Here is a 15,590-nt window from a genome sequence, read left to right as displayed (position 1 = left end):
AACAAGGTTTGAGCACTTTTTAACAAACAACCGTTCATGGTCGAATCGTAAAACTTTGACTTCCCCCCTTTATTTGTGACCTTGGACATCGAAAATGTTCGTACATATTTGTAAATAATGGCTTTAATAGTTGCATGCGTAGAAAGATTCTGTTACATGAACCTGAGCTATGAAGTGGGTACAATAATGATACGTATTACGTACGAGCTTCAGTTTGATTGCGTTGAAGAGACGTAACATTTTCTAAAAATAGTCATTTGGAAACTTGAGGATTATCGAAAATGCAATTTATCGTTCGATGAAAACTAACAAACATCATTCGATTTTGCTGATAAATTACAAAACGTACATCCCAAAGGACGACGTGTGGTAAGAAACTTGTTCTATATCACGCGTAATAATTAAATATGCATTAAATTTCTTGCGCATTGCAAAGTATTTAAATATAAGTCGACCTTGAAAATACAGATAGCGTGACGAAATTAAGAAGCTTCCGTATTAATTTCCTTCCATTAGGCTTGTCAAAAATTTAACAAGTGTTTCGAACTTGCCCAGAGCACAAACGTTACGTGAGCCCCTACTAAAAACCGTGTATAATTTGTTTACGCGCAATTTTTTTTTTAAATGCTGCGGTATGTAATGCAATCGTGACGTCATGGATCGGAAAAAAAAAATAAAACCACCGACGAAAAATATCGTTTCACCTTGACGTGAAACTCGCTCTCTCGAATTCGCATCTGCAAAATGATCCTTATGTCGGAGTTAACAACATAATATGACGTAATGTGTGAATCGCTGTGAAAACATGTACCTATAAATAAAGAAACGATGTTTCATGCATGTACGTGGCTGCAATCGCAGCTTGTGCCTGCAACTCGACTTATCAAAGCATGTGTGATATTTTCAGTACAAGTGTTCTCATCTCGTTTCACCCAAACGACGAAGGTCACCGATGCAGATTTTTTCGTAAATATTTATTTGTTTGCATCGATCGAATGACCGCACAGGTAAAAGTGATGACGTGTTAGGCCATTTTCCAATTTGTGCATTGGTTTTATGAATTAATATATTTTTATACATTCTCAAAGATAGACATGATCTTGAAATTGGTTCTAACGTAGAAAGCGTTCCTTCATATTTTTTAAAAAATGGTCTGGACGAAAATTCTGTCATGAGATCCAAGCTGGTAAAAATTTTTTTTCCAATTCTCCCAACTGTAGAATTTATGGAATTTGACTGTTTATTTTTTTTTTTTTAACAAAAATCAGATTCTTACGAATAGAGACACCTCAGAATTATTTGGAATTTTATCCCTGAATTCATCTGGTAAACAATTACGAAGATTTTTCACGAAGGAAATTATGGGATTCGGATTCGTTTGGAAGTCACACAGTTATCAAATCCTGAAAAATTCGGATAAAATTTACCTAAATCAATGAAATGTTCGATCAAAAGAACGTATCTGAAAAACAATAAATTGTCTTGAATCAAAGTGGCCAACTCAAAATGTTGTGTACCATTTTTTTATTTTGTGCAACAACTCTCCGTATTATACGATACTTGGAAAATTTCACGTATATATCAATCATATCAGTTGATTACGCTTTTTTTGCAAATAGCCGTCGGTTCGAGATTTTCCATAAACTTATATGTCGTATAAAAAGATTTACGCTACGAAATATTTGTGAGATTATGTATTGAGTTGCTAAGTGTGATCCTGGAACAGCAATTACAAAACTTCAACACGAAAATCTGAGTTTTGATAACTCTTTCAATATTAATATAATTCCTGATAGGTTTCGGGAACTAGTTCCGCTGATCAAGCTAAAAAACAACCATCTTTAAAAAGTAGCGTTTTGATTTACCGTGCCACGCCGTTTTCAAAAAAAAATTCCTTGTGTGTAGAATTTTACAGTTCTCGAAGAGTTCTTATAGCTCCTCATTGATCCCAAAATTAGTTCTAGTACTGCATGTTTTTAAACAATTTTTAAACGCATTGATAGCATGCCATTCTGAAAAATTCATAGAAAGACTGGCGTGCTACGGCACAACACAGTGTTGGACAAAATTTCGACGAGTTCCGGGATAGTTCCAGCGTTTAACATTGTTCCAAACATTGTTCAATAATTTCTCACAATTAATACAATGCGAAGCGCTGTTAATACCGAACTAATAGTTGCAGGTAACAATACTTGCTGCTTATTACCCATATAGTATCGAATTTGTTACATCTTTTAACGCCGAATAACTTGTACAAAAAAAAAAAAACGAAGTTCAATACTAGAGCAGCAATTTCACCGGAAATACCGGAACTCCTATGCTTGTATCGGTACGTAAATCGAGCTTTACACTAACGTACTTTTTTCATAAAAATCAATCAACGGGAAGCGTAGAAACTGAACATGACAGTCAATAGGCAAGAAGTATTTATTTGCAGGCACGAAATTTTATATATGTATAATTTTCCATAACTAATTCAGAAACTTGAATTCGTAGACCGTGGACAATCATTTGACAAGCAAATAATTGCGACTCATTATGTAATGTCTATTTCAAAGATTCTTCCACACTAGTCTTGGCGAAACTTATTCATCTTTCGAAACCCAGTTCCTTATTCAAAATCATGCTACAATCATAAAACAGTGATATTTGTCTCGACGCTTCGTTAAGTTAAAGTTACTAGCTTGAACTTTGTTGCAAGAGATGTTGTTCTAAGCCAATTTCTATGCCATGCAGACACGCGTTAAACGAGAATGAAGAGCTTTGGAAGTTCGAGCGGATGCTCTTTGGTGGCGTTTCCACCGAGCCAAAGAATTTTACGGATGCTCCATGTTGTCTTTATACTCATATGCATAACTTCCGAGCAAAGACTTAGCTTTCACGACGCGACGGAGACTGAGGAGAAAATTCTTCATCTAATTGTGTTTTATTCTTCAACATCTTGCTTATGTTTATAACATTTCCGCATTCCGTTAATTATAAAATTCAGTGAAAGCATTTCAAACCTACGTTATGCGAGTTAAATCACTCGGAAATATTGTAAAGATAAGGAAGTTTCACGGATTTTCATTTTATTTTATAGTTTATTAGTTTCATTTGAAACAAAGCTAATGCAAATCATTAGCAGGCTGAAGAGGGTACTGCGTGATGTCATTACTGAAATATATTATATTTCAGTGGATGTCACTCGTGCGAAAATTGATTTATATACTGTGTACTATTCAAAAACAGTTGAATTCGATTGAAAACAACTTTAGAATCGTCTTTCGTGACTGAAAAGAATAAACACGACCTAATTATCTAATTGGAACACTCTGCCTTATGCCATGTATAATGACAGACATTTTTCCCCGTGCAACCAATTATGAGAATATCTGTTGCCTGGGTTTATTTTAGGTTCGTTTATAGATTATAACGTTACTCAATTCTTGTTTGATTTTCTCCGTTCGCGAACTGCGCGTTTCTTTGTCGAAAACTTTCTCGGAAAAAAGTTTACATCTTGCAACATTAGGATGACTGCTGTGACTGATTGTAAGTTGAGTTTCCAAAACACGAAACTGGTGGTCCACGTTCTTTCATCAAGATTGTACGTACGTGTGAAATTATTTATGGTGTCTATAAGGTCCAAAATTTCTACATCCCCCCCACTAGAATATGTGCAAAACGTCAATTCTTTGATAGCAAAGACCGATTTGGTCGTAATGAGATACAGTTCATGGTGCTTTCATGACTGTTGTGCAATTTGGAACCTAAACCCACTTCACATCGTTACCTTACGATTACTATAAAAGAAGAAGTAAATAGCAAACTCGTTAATCATTCATGGTAATAATTGCTTACACGCAGAAATGTTGTTATTCGACATAATATTATGGTATTAAAATGGCTTGCAAAAATAATAGGATCAGCTAATAGATCCATTTATATTTTGAAACACAGTAGAAGTATGCATTTGTGTTTATAACAAAGTATACGGAGTAATTATTTGTCAGTTTGTTTATTTCACGAAATTTCTTAGAAAGAAATTTAATCACAGTCCTTTTCATTGCTTATGTACTGTCAAGTTGATGGCTCTTTCAAAATAAAGTGCGTTCCCAAGTGCATCAATCGACCTTCAATGTCTGAGGACTCATTAAATTAGAACACATATTTTCGATAAAATTGTTTTCCCATATCTCGTACGGGGCGTGATTCGAGGTAATGGGATTCAGATAATCGTGTGCAACCTACGTGATATATTGTGAGCTACCATACGTCCACCCATCACCCGGAATGTATTGCCCATTGAAATTAATTTCTGGTACTATTTTTATTTTTCTGCCCTGAAAATTATGAATATTTTTCTTTATTTTTATTCGCTCGTTTATACCAACACCTAACAGCATGACAAATATGCATTCATCCCTGCGTTCGGTCATTCACTCATTCTGTACATAAATTATTGACAACAGGTGTGTGTATATACTGTATATATATATATAGTTAAAATTGTAAACTTAAATCGTCTTTTCCCATCAGCGTCATTATATGGATAAATAATCTTTGTTAATATCGTCTACCGTTAAAAAGTGTCTCTTCTGATTATGGGTTACTTCTCTGTTGATCTTCAATCGTTGTTCCGCTGAAGGTAGTTTGTAACACGAATTTCGAAAACGCGACAGCTAAACACGAGTTCGTAATCCGGACAAATGGGTGCTTATCTACCTCACTGATCTTTACGAATTATTATTACGTATAATCGTATTTTGGGCGCCAGGAAGATTATTTTCTATTATGCCACCTTACCTTGGTATATATCAGCACCGGGTGGTGATGATCGTTTGAGGCTTCCAGCAATCGAAGTCGAGGAAATTTCTTTGAAAGAGGATCGGGGTGGACTTGAACGAAATTACACAGAATGTAAATTGTCACCGTACCTTGTTCATTATCTTATTCTTGGGTCTTCCGAACTTCCCGCACTCACACACACTCGCTAGCTTCTCTTCAACTTTCTTTTTCACCGAGCACGTGTTGTTCACTACTATACACCGTAGAACAAAGACTGCTCTGCTCCCACGCCGTGGACACAGACCGGCGTGTCAACAGCTCGATTACACGTATGGAGACTAGAGTAAAGGAGTCCAATCTTCGTACATTTGATCCGGCATCAATAATCCGTACAATAAGGCTTGCGCTGGCTGACGATGAACGGCGCTGATATCGCAATGATCCGACGAGTGGTGGGGAGACTAGACGGAAACGGATATAATACGGATTTTTATTATTATGCATCTATTTCATAGACAAAAGGCTTCAACATCACCATAATAATTATAGTCTTGATAATAATGAAATTTCCGGCATATTGGAGTATATAAGAGTGCGGCCATTCGGTCACGATCGATGGTTATTGTATACAGTATATATAGTCAATTCTTACCAACTTCACTTCGGAAATTTACAATGACAGCGACGTTTTGGATAAAATCTGAAACTGTTAAACGACAAATTTTTGAGGACGATTTTGTCGTACGCTCCCCAATAGAGATCGGACTCCGTTACTCTAGTCTCCATGACTCTATACGAGTCCTTGCATGTCATGGCTGTTCGGCGCGCGTATTTTAAGCCAGACCAAGCTCGGCTGGGTCCTTAAGGGGGGAGCCTGCTTTAGAGGCTTCAAAAAATCGATTTTTTTTTTTTGCATAAATGTCTTCCCAAACTATTCAAGAATGTGTTCCTAAAATTTCAGACGCAAATTCAAAATATTTTCGGAGTTACAGAAAAAATAGTGAGCAAGCGTCGAGCAGGTATACGAGCGGTTTTTTCAAGTTTTTTGAAGAGTCTGAACCAGTTTTTCGAAGTTTTGAACTAGTTTTTTGAAGAGTCTGAAGGGCAACTCTATGGACCAGGAATCGCTGATTAGCATATTAATGCGGTAAGTTCAAGAAAATTACGATTTTTTATGTACGAAAACTTTGACGCACGATTTCTCCGTTTTTCATTTTTACGCTTTTTCCTAATTGGCGGGAAAGATAGGGAAAAAACTAAACGTCCTATCGAAACGAGACAAATTGCATTGTACTCGGGATGAAATTCTCTTCTAGTTGAACCTAAAAAACCTTAAGAAAGTTAAGATTAACCCACTTTTTAAACAATCTAAAGTGAATTCTTTTCCCAAGAAAAATGAATTTTTTTTTTAATTTGCGAAAAATTGTTGAATTTTTCACTTTTTGTCGAATTTTCTTGGTTTAACTAGAAGCTATACTATTGAGAAGTGAAAATTTTTTTGGTTTCTTTGTTTCAGATGGAAATTGCGACCTGCACCTTTTCCGCCGCACGACAAATGCATACTCGAGACGCCTCGGTGAAATGCTTGTACCAGGCATAATATGACATGTATCCTAATGAAAAAATTCGAGAAGACTGTTGAAATACATAACAATAAACCCTGAAAGTTTCGTTTCAATCGGATATTTCTTTCATTCCCAAAAAAATCCTCGAATTTTTTGAAGCCTCTAAAGCAGGCTCCCCCCTTAAAACTCTCTAAAGAGGCGAGTTAAGAATACCTCGCCACAAGTCAATGGCGATACGTCCGTGGATGTTACATTGTTTTATTTCATTTTTAAAGATTTGTCTCCCGATGTAATTTCAAACTTCAACTTGCTCACGGGATAATGCACCACTATAGTCGTTGATTGGTTTTATTCAAAACACCTTATACTTATTATTACAGCTGGAATGATTCAAAAGATAAGTATTACTTCTGGACACGTACATTCAACACTTGATATTTCAACGATGGACCGTTCGAGATCGAGTTTTGAGTTCCGTCTTCCAGAAGAACGGTTGGATTAGTCGCGGTGTATAATATGGACCATAATTCCATGAACTAAATCTTCCTTGGTTTTTAATTTGACTTTACCCGCGGTATATTTAAATCGTACACATTCACTCCACATCATCTTCGGGCCATTTCCATGTGTGTAGAGTATCGCTTTTGGGTTGTGATCTTCCTACATTACATCATCTTCCAACTGTTACTGTACTCGCTCTAGACTGCCACAAAGTTGTCGCTGTATTCGCTTCGTACTATTTTCAAGATATCGCACTTTTAACTACATGCTTTCTTCGAGTCATTGCCGGGTTCACTTTATACCTTTCGAACTCTCAAGCTGTGTTCAAGCCATCAAGCGGATCAGTTGCAGATCTCAATCTTGTAGTCTCTATAGCTGCCATAGTAGTGTCTTTTGATGATCAAGCTTCACATGTGAACAATGAATCTGATCGGTTAATTTTTTACACTAGACAGTTGTGTTAGCAACACAGAGAAACCTACAGCGCCACAGTCGGCCGAGCGCGAAACTAACTCAATCTCGATAAACGTAACACAACCCATGACCGTCGAATCTAACCTTGGAATATCGCGGGGATGATGACTTGTTGGATTGACACGTTTTTTTTCGGCTGCAGCTCTCAACTTGCCGATGTAACTTGTATAACTCTTGTGTGATGAATTACTGAACAGTGCCAGCACATAGAGCGCTGTAAGTATTTCTCATTCTAAACAAAATACACCTGCCGCCAATGAACTTGTTGACCATAACATTGTAGTTTTCGATGGTTGTGTCATGGCTGCAAAGACTTTGTCGTACACATTTTCTTCGCCTTCTCTCGGAATACCATCACGGAAGTATCCCAATTCAGAGCATCTCTTCTGTTCACCGAAGATATGACTTGGAACGTTGACTATATCTTTTCTCAAACGTTACACTTTGTCGGACAACGAGACACCTTGAGCCATACGGTACTGGCTCGCCTCTACCGCGTCTATACGAATCCTTAGTGTTTTGCTTTCGATTTCCATTCTCCACTCTCCGATGAACTTCTCGGGGTCTGACATTTTCGTGATTTTTGTATTCGAATCGGCTTTCAATTTAGTTTTTGCAACTTCTTCGATCTCGGTGATAAGATTTCGTGATGGTTGGTTTGTGCACTCAACTTTTTCGGATATCTTGATACAGGCCTACGCTATTTCTGGCCAAATATTACCACGTAAGGTATCGTTTCCGTACGAAATGTTCGCGAAAAACTTTTCCGCATGACTATGGTTGATTCTTAAACGTTCGTTGAAGTTCGTTACCGAAACAACTGGAAATCATTGCAAGTTACTTGAAATCACATGTGCGATTGCGCTGAAGAAATCGTCGCGGCTATTGCGTTCAAAATCATAGAAATCTTTCCAAGTCTTGCGGTATATGACAATTGGCGTCAATACATTGACATCTATGTTAAGTGATTTCTAATAATTTTTGTCTCATCCTGCGTCTTCGCCAATTTACAGTTTACGATGTAATTTCGTTTGGTTTCTAGTAATTTCTGAGAGTTCCAAGTGATTTTCAATGATTGGTCGTGATATCCTTGTCGAATCCAGCAAACCCTGGAAACCGCTCAGAGGGTTAGGAAATCATTGGAAATCTATAATAATCGCACGATAAGGTAGAAATCGCTGGAAATTGATGTCCGAAAATGGAAATAATTAATTCGATTTCCAACTGTTGGAATTCCAAATGGGCCTTGTATTCTTACAAAGCGTAAATATACTACTTGTCAGCCTTTGTATAAAATTCAAAATTTATCAATTTGACTTTGAATTTCTTCGATCACTCGATTCGTAATAAAAATTTATCCTTCAGCAAGTTTTGGTACGCATCTTGGTATTGTTTTGAAATTGGTGTTCACGTAGATAAAAGCACGTCCTCGCCGTTTGTGACCTATAAGCTTAGATTTCGCATAAAGAATATGGCCATAACTGGATTAAACGATGGCTTCAACTCGAAAAAGTTCAAAACTGTCATCCGAATTGTCTAAATTTAGACCGAACATTACATAGAATGTCGAAACAATTCGAACGTCAAAATTCTGTATGGTCAAAACCTCAAATAATCAAATACCGTAAAGCGTTTACGGCATATATGATGGTCGATGATGTTCATAGTTTTCATCATTTGAAACTCTAACCTATTCAGAGTTCTCACCGTTCGGAGTTATTACCATTCGGGATTTCGACCATTGGAAATTTTATTTTGACCATTCGAAATTTCACCTGCTCGGAGTTTCGACTATTCCAAATTTTAGCCGTTAGGTGTCTCGCCTGTTCGGAACTTCGACCAACTCGGAGTTCAGCCCATCCGGGGTTTTGACCATGCTGAATTTCCAACTATTCAGAGTTTCGGTGATTTTGCCCAATTGGGTTTCAACCACTTGGAATTTTTAGTGATTTCAAGTTTCGTCCATTCGGAACCTCGAAATTCGACGTAACTTACCGTCCGGACTATGACAGTTCGGAACTTGGACCCGCTCGTCAGAATCACGAGCGTCAACCGCATCTCGATTCTCTTATTCATATTCATAAATTTGGTTATATTATATCGTCGTTGTGCAACGATGAGATGCGACGGTGGACGCGCATCGACATCCTCCACCCTTCGTACCAAAGAGAACGATAAATAATGTTTTCGCCAGGGGATGTCGGCATAAGAGTCTCGCGAGTCTCGACTCTCGACGCCCCGGCGCCGTTCGGCCCATTGCATACGCACTGATGCAAAGATATTGCGCGCAGAAATCGTTATCGCCTTACCTCTCCGACGGTGCATTGTTCTGGGAACACACGGATAGGTAGGTGTGCGGAAACGCACATGTGTATCACTCGGCACGAGCTGTATATCAAGATTCGCGGCCAAGTTTTCCCGTCGACCGACGCTTTGCAACTTATAGCTGTGAATATTCGCCCGAGTGAACTCGTTAGTGACGTCACAAGGCTGTACATTACCACTTGGAAAGTAAGAAATTTTACGTCAAAATTCAAACGGCTGAAAGTACTCGTATCAAAACCGTGACTCGCCAAACTTGGAAGAATTCGGATCAGCAAAATGATCACGTCAAGGCTCGTTGAGAAAAATTTCATTTGTCATAATAATTAGAAAAATTCAGTACACAGTTAGAAGAAAATATGGTAACAGTGATCGTAATGAGAAAGAATAGTAACGGATACTAGACTTTCCGGTGACAGCTACAGAACTAATTTTCATTTTGTACCTGTAACTATATTTTTCGATTGTGATAAAAAATGAAAATAGTTAAAAACTGAGCGGTAACCGGAACTAAAAATTTCTCTCAGTGCTCAAGCCAATACGAGATCAGTGCATGCGTCGTGATTGACGTAAACAATTCATCAGTATGACACAAAGCAACCGTGGTGTGTGACACATACGAGACAACAGAGGTTACTTGAATCCTTGCATACTGATTTGATGCGAGCCGTTTCTTATTGGTGTTGTACGAATTCTTTCCTTGTTGGAACACCATATCATGCAGACCAGTATACGTATACAAGGTGTTTTCGAGTAAACGCCGCAGTATCTTTGGTTGCCCACGACTAAAAGGAACAAATATCAAATTCCTCACGAGTGAGTTGAAAGTGCCCGTGTTGTCAAGTTGTGTGTTTCGTTGTTATGCTGAAACGTTCAGTGATCGCGTTCCGCAGTCGCGTTAAAGTGATTATGTGACTTGACCGAAGTGATTACGACTCGGTAGGTCTGTTTTACCGATATTTGTTTCCCTAGTAGTAAGGCAACCCAAGATACTGCAGCGTTTCCCCGGACACACTGTATGAGTCTCATTTTGTGTATAAACTTCTTACGTATTCATGATGGGACAGTGCAACATAGATATCTTTGGGACAAATTGATCTATATTTATGGACTAGATCTATGAATGATTACAGACAAATTAATTCAAACGTGCCTAGTGTTGGTTAGATCGAAACCAGTAGGTGTTCGAAATGAGCTCACAATGCTTGTACCAGCATCAATGCCGATTGTAAATATTGTTTTGAATTGTTATTTTATTCAATCAAAGACGATCACTTTTTGAAAACGGTTACAAAGAAGCTTTGTTAACGTACGAAAAACTGAACGTGACATATACAGATCAGAGTGTGCGATGTTATAATACCATTAACCTAATTGTTCAACTAGTAACAGTAGAAGTCTGTAACTTTACGCGTACCAGGTCAAGTTAATTTGTTTTCGAATATCTGAAGAACATCTCCAATTTATAGTTAGAATGTAGTTATTTCGAAGATATATTTATCTAAGTGTGAGGTTGGAATTTGTAACACTAATATAACGATGGACCAAAGTCTTGCGTTTGGGCCCGGAAAAAGCACGAACTTGAGGTTTGACCCAGAAAATGTAAACTTTCTTTGGGCTTCTATTGGGGTTTGAGCCGGAAAATAAAAAATTGGAGCTTCCGATTAAGCTTGATCGAATTAAATTTGAAATACATGTAATCGCTAAGAGCTCTACCATTTGCCGATTGAATGATCACTTGCACTCTGACTCTCAACGTTTTATACTTTTTGTGACCGTATGCCAGCTGTGCAGAACAAAGGAATTTGCCCGTCAAGTGTATTTTACCGGTTGAAATACCATTAGCTATTTTCTTGGGGGTTTGATCTCCGTAAAACACATTAATTCCAAGTCATTATTCCATTTTGTATTCCAACTGTTGATCGAAAATACGAAAGCCTAATTTAAACCCATAACTGACAATCAGTCAGAATACGTTTTCTTTAAAGCCATCTGAAATATAAAAGGAGTGAAGTATTTGGCGTTGACCATCGGCCGAGAAGCGGACCGTTTCGCGTGGAATACCCCGTATATTCTACTTCCAAGACTTGAAATCTTATTCTTCTTGTCCAGCAGAAATATTTATTTCCAATGTATGTACGGTCTGTAAGTCTAAACAGCATGCCGGAAAGATTCGTCCGCGTAGTTATTTTGACTCGACCAAAACGAATGTATATATATATTAGGCCTAATATCTATATATATATATATATTACATACCAGACTTTTGATGTGAGCACATTTAAAAATTCACCACATTTCATTCTGAGCTCCGAATGAGTCCACTTCCACGGAAATTTCACTCCATTTTCTGATCCGTACATTGTATGACCACAGTAAAGTATCGAAAATTAGTTAACTATGACTAGATCGCTGATATTTACACATTTCAAGGTTATTCTACAAATTACCTTAAAAAATGTAACTATACCCGGTTTAGATATGGTTAATCTTGTGGCTCAAGTCATAAGCTGATTATAACGACCCGTCGTAGAAAACAGTTCTCGTTTATATGTTGAAAGAATAAAATTCAACCCCATGTCTAATAATTATTTAACACTGCAAATAAAATACCAATAACGAGTAAGATCGTGGCGATAAAAATGCAGCAAAATCAGAAAATCAAAGGCTCACAATATCGCATTTTGACAGACTTGAAGATGTAATTCATAGAATTCATATTCTACATGTTGACAGTTGAAATATATAAAGGTAAAAATGTAAAAAGATTAGAATGAGTAACAATATAGTAAACAAAAACATAGAATCGTCAGAATTTTGATGTAATCGTCTCATCGAAAATACACGTATACTGTGTTCTTTCTGAATGTCTACGCTGTCCAACTGAGAGAAATTTGCCAAATTCAACTCAACAGTTTTCGTGGTATTGGCAAATATATACGTACAAATAATCAATTCTATACAATGGCGCGTAGACTATTTCTCCACATTTCAGTCTGCTGAGCGTGAGGTCGTTCCATGTCACGCGAATGAAATCAAGATTGCATACCTTTAGGCGTAATTTCAGTTTTGCTGTTGTTTGTTATTGTTCAGCTCCGACCGAACGTATCAAGATGAAACGAGAATCCAGGTCACTTTCAGGATCTTTCACCACAAATCCATACAAGGTTAAGCATAATCGAATCACTCATTTTTGCGGCAAATTGCACTGAGAGAAATTTTTAGTTCCGGTTACCGCTCAGTCTTTGACTATTTTCATTTTCTACCACGATCGAAAAATATAGTTCCAGGTAGAGAATGAAAATTAGTTTTCTAGCTGTTACCGGAAAGTCTAGTATCCGTTACTATTCTTTCTCATTACGATGACTGTTACCAGATTTTCTTGCAACTGTTGCGAAAATTTAATGCTTGTGGAACAATAAACTGACGTCAAAGCCTTATTTAACCAAAAAGTAGAGTAAACCTCACAATCTGATTTTGCCTTTCAATTACCAAAAAAGGATCGACAATAGCGCAAAACGGTTACGCGTACCTCGTTTTTCGTAATTCCAACGATATTCAAACAGTTTTTTTTAACGACACGTGTTTTACTGAATTTTTCTAGTTACTATAACAAATGAAATTTTTCTCAGTGCGGAACAAAACCGAATGCCAATTTTTTGTTTTTTTTTTTAAAGTAGTTTGCCTTCCACGTTGAGCAAGGATTTCGAAATTCGCCCTACACGTGCTGCCTAATCAATAAATTACTCATATATTTTACCCCTCAGCGTCAGCTTGTGTCAAGCAGCTTAGCTCGCAGCGATGCGAGACGTTGGGGACTCCCCCTGGATATCTATCTACGCCCTTCGCGTGACTTATATCAGTGCCTTATTCGCTTCGTGAGTGCTTCGAAGGTCTGCTGCGCAGGCATGCTCGAGGAAATATCTGAAAAGTGAAATAAGATTTCGTTCCTGCTGCACGGGATTGACGGACTATTTGCTATTCCGTCATTTTTCTTCCGCAGTCTTCCGGCCCCCCTTTTCTTCTTCTCGTAACGACTGGTCACCCTTAGATCGAAGATTCCACAACTTGATGCCCACGCTTCACCCACTCCGTTTTGAATGTAAAATAAAATGCAACTAAGAGCTGGTTGTAAATCATTTCTTCTTTTGGTCAGCTTGACCATTGTGCTGTCGGCCGCTGCTTCCATTAGACGTTATAAATACGATACGAGATCTCAACGCGGAGGTCGAGGAGAGCAGGAAGATTCATAAATAAGAATTCACTTAGTATATACGTCGACGATATTTTTCGACTCCTTCACTGACCGAAAAGAACGCGAAGTAAGGGTATATAAAAAGCACATACGCAGAAAAAAATTCGCAAGATTTCGTGATTCGCGTTGCCAACCATGACTGTGTTTTGTATTTTTGTATTTTATTTGTATGATGCGTGCGTCATTTTTTTTGCTTTGAAAATGCATCTTCACCTTATTCTAGGCTGTGTACATTGTGTACAATATATTATTTTCATTCTAATTTATTCTGTATTAAACTATATTCCATAGATTAGTTGCGTATTAAATTGTGATTGAATTATTTTATCAGAGTTGCTTATAAAATTTGTTCACTCGTTGCGTGATTTAACGGAAGTAAAATTTAGCTCGGAAGGAAAAATCATTATTTTGCAAATTTATGATGCTCTTATATTTACGAAACGATGATTAAATGGAAGATATTCACATTTTGCAAACTCGAGTCCTTCAAATGATTCCTCGAGTCAACATTACTAATTTCTGAGTGCAAAATAAATATCAGTTTTATAGTTGTAACCAAAAAAATGTAGTATGCGTTACGATTATTTTTATCACGGCCGCTTGCATGGATAATTTGATGCTGGTAAATCAATAAATTGACGTCAAAGACTCATTTAACTCAAAAAATCTACTAAACTAAACAAACAGAATGTATGTCGGTACAACCCCAAAATATCCTGTTCACATCTTTAATCTCACTAAATAGTTACTTGTATCAGATTTTCATTAAATTCCAACAGTATCAAAGTCGTTATTAAAACGATACCCCGAATTTCACATGAAATTTCTTAGCAACTATAACAAATGAAATTTTTCTCACCGTACTCAGCATATGGCACTTCCGATTCGTAACGCAGGTTCACATTAGAATATATATATCAGTTGATGACGGGCATAACAGACATATCGTATAAAGGACGACGATTGCAAATTGCCATAGTCGATTTCATCAAATTAAGAGTCAATTAGTTGTGTTATGGGGGATAGTGAATGCCTGTTATATTGACACAAAAACCAATTCAAATGGGGAGATTGTGTAACAATAGGATGTAGTAACGAGACAGAACGAGAAAGAGAGAGAGAGAGAGAGAGAGAGAGGGAGAGAGAGAAAGATAGTGAGAGGAAGAGAAAGAAACGCATAAAGGGATTACAGACAGCAGATGCAGGACAAAATCACCCGCTTACATCCCATCAGAGCAGTCGTTTGGTATCTACTGTACTGTCGGCTTGACAAAATTATTATTAGCCGAATTTTCCGTTAAATCTTTAAAGCCGATAACTTCTGAGTGTAATATTGTTCATAAAAGTGCCGGATATACGTCCATGTTGTCCGGTAACTCCCGTAATGTGAGTGCATAACGCTTGTTGCGAATGAAAAATGAGGATATAGTAAAATACGTGAAAGAAATGCAACAAAGTTGGCCATTTGCCCAATTTCGGGACTTATGTTTTCTTTATCGCTGAGTAACTTGGTATTTGAAAATCGACGGTCTTCGAGTTCGAATTCACCGATCCAACATGGCGGTTTAAAATTTCAGAAATTATTTGCTTTTGATTAAACTCTGTAGACGAGGATTCTTGAGAACGTTGATTACGCGTTTGAACTTTAAATTCTAAAATTCAGAATGTGGGCCCAAAAAATCAGCCCTCCTGTATTTCAGAATTTG

At 37.4% G+C, this 15,590-nt stretch overlaps 2 protein-coding genes across 7 annotated transcripts in view; one reads left to right on the top strand and one right to left on the bottom strand.

The window, feature by feature from the left end:
• The window catches only part of LOC107225505 (chondroadherin-like), a 75,083-nt gene extending 69,948 nt beyond the window's left edge, over window positions 1–5,135 (bottom strand). Inside the window, exon 1 of the mRNA XM_046741729.1 lies at window positions 4,786–5,135. The gene's annotated coding sequence lies outside the window, so the exon portion shown is untranslated. The remainder of the gene's footprint in view (window positions 1–4,785) is intronic.
• The window catches only part of LOC107225507 (carboxypeptidase N subunit 2), a 30,421-nt gene that overhangs the window by 4,755 nt on the left and 10,076 nt on the right, over window positions 1–15,590 (top strand). The window contains exons 2-3 of one of the 6 annotated variants that reach the window (XR_006904695.1): window positions 5,760–5,914; window positions 6,284–6,445. The exons of 3 other annotated variants lie outside the window; for them this stretch is intronic. The gene's annotated coding sequence lies outside the window, so the exon portion shown is untranslated. Of the gene's footprint in view, window positions 1–5,759; window positions 5,915–6,283; window positions 6,446–7,504; window positions 7,524–10,545; window positions 10,569–15,590 lie in introns of those variants that run through there. 2 more of the 6 variants (XM_046741726.1, XM_015666001.2) reach the window with 2 other exon arrangements.

This window comes from Neodiprion lecontei, chromosome 5 (genome assembly GCF_021901455.1).
Source record: "Neodiprion lecontei isolate iyNeoLeco1 chromosome 5, iyNeoLeco1.1, whole genome shotgun sequence".
NCBI lineage: Eukaryota > Metazoa > Arthropoda > Insecta > Hymenoptera > Diprionidae > Neodiprion > Neodiprion lecontei.
This window is presented reverse-complemented; position numbering and strand designations above follow the sequence as displayed.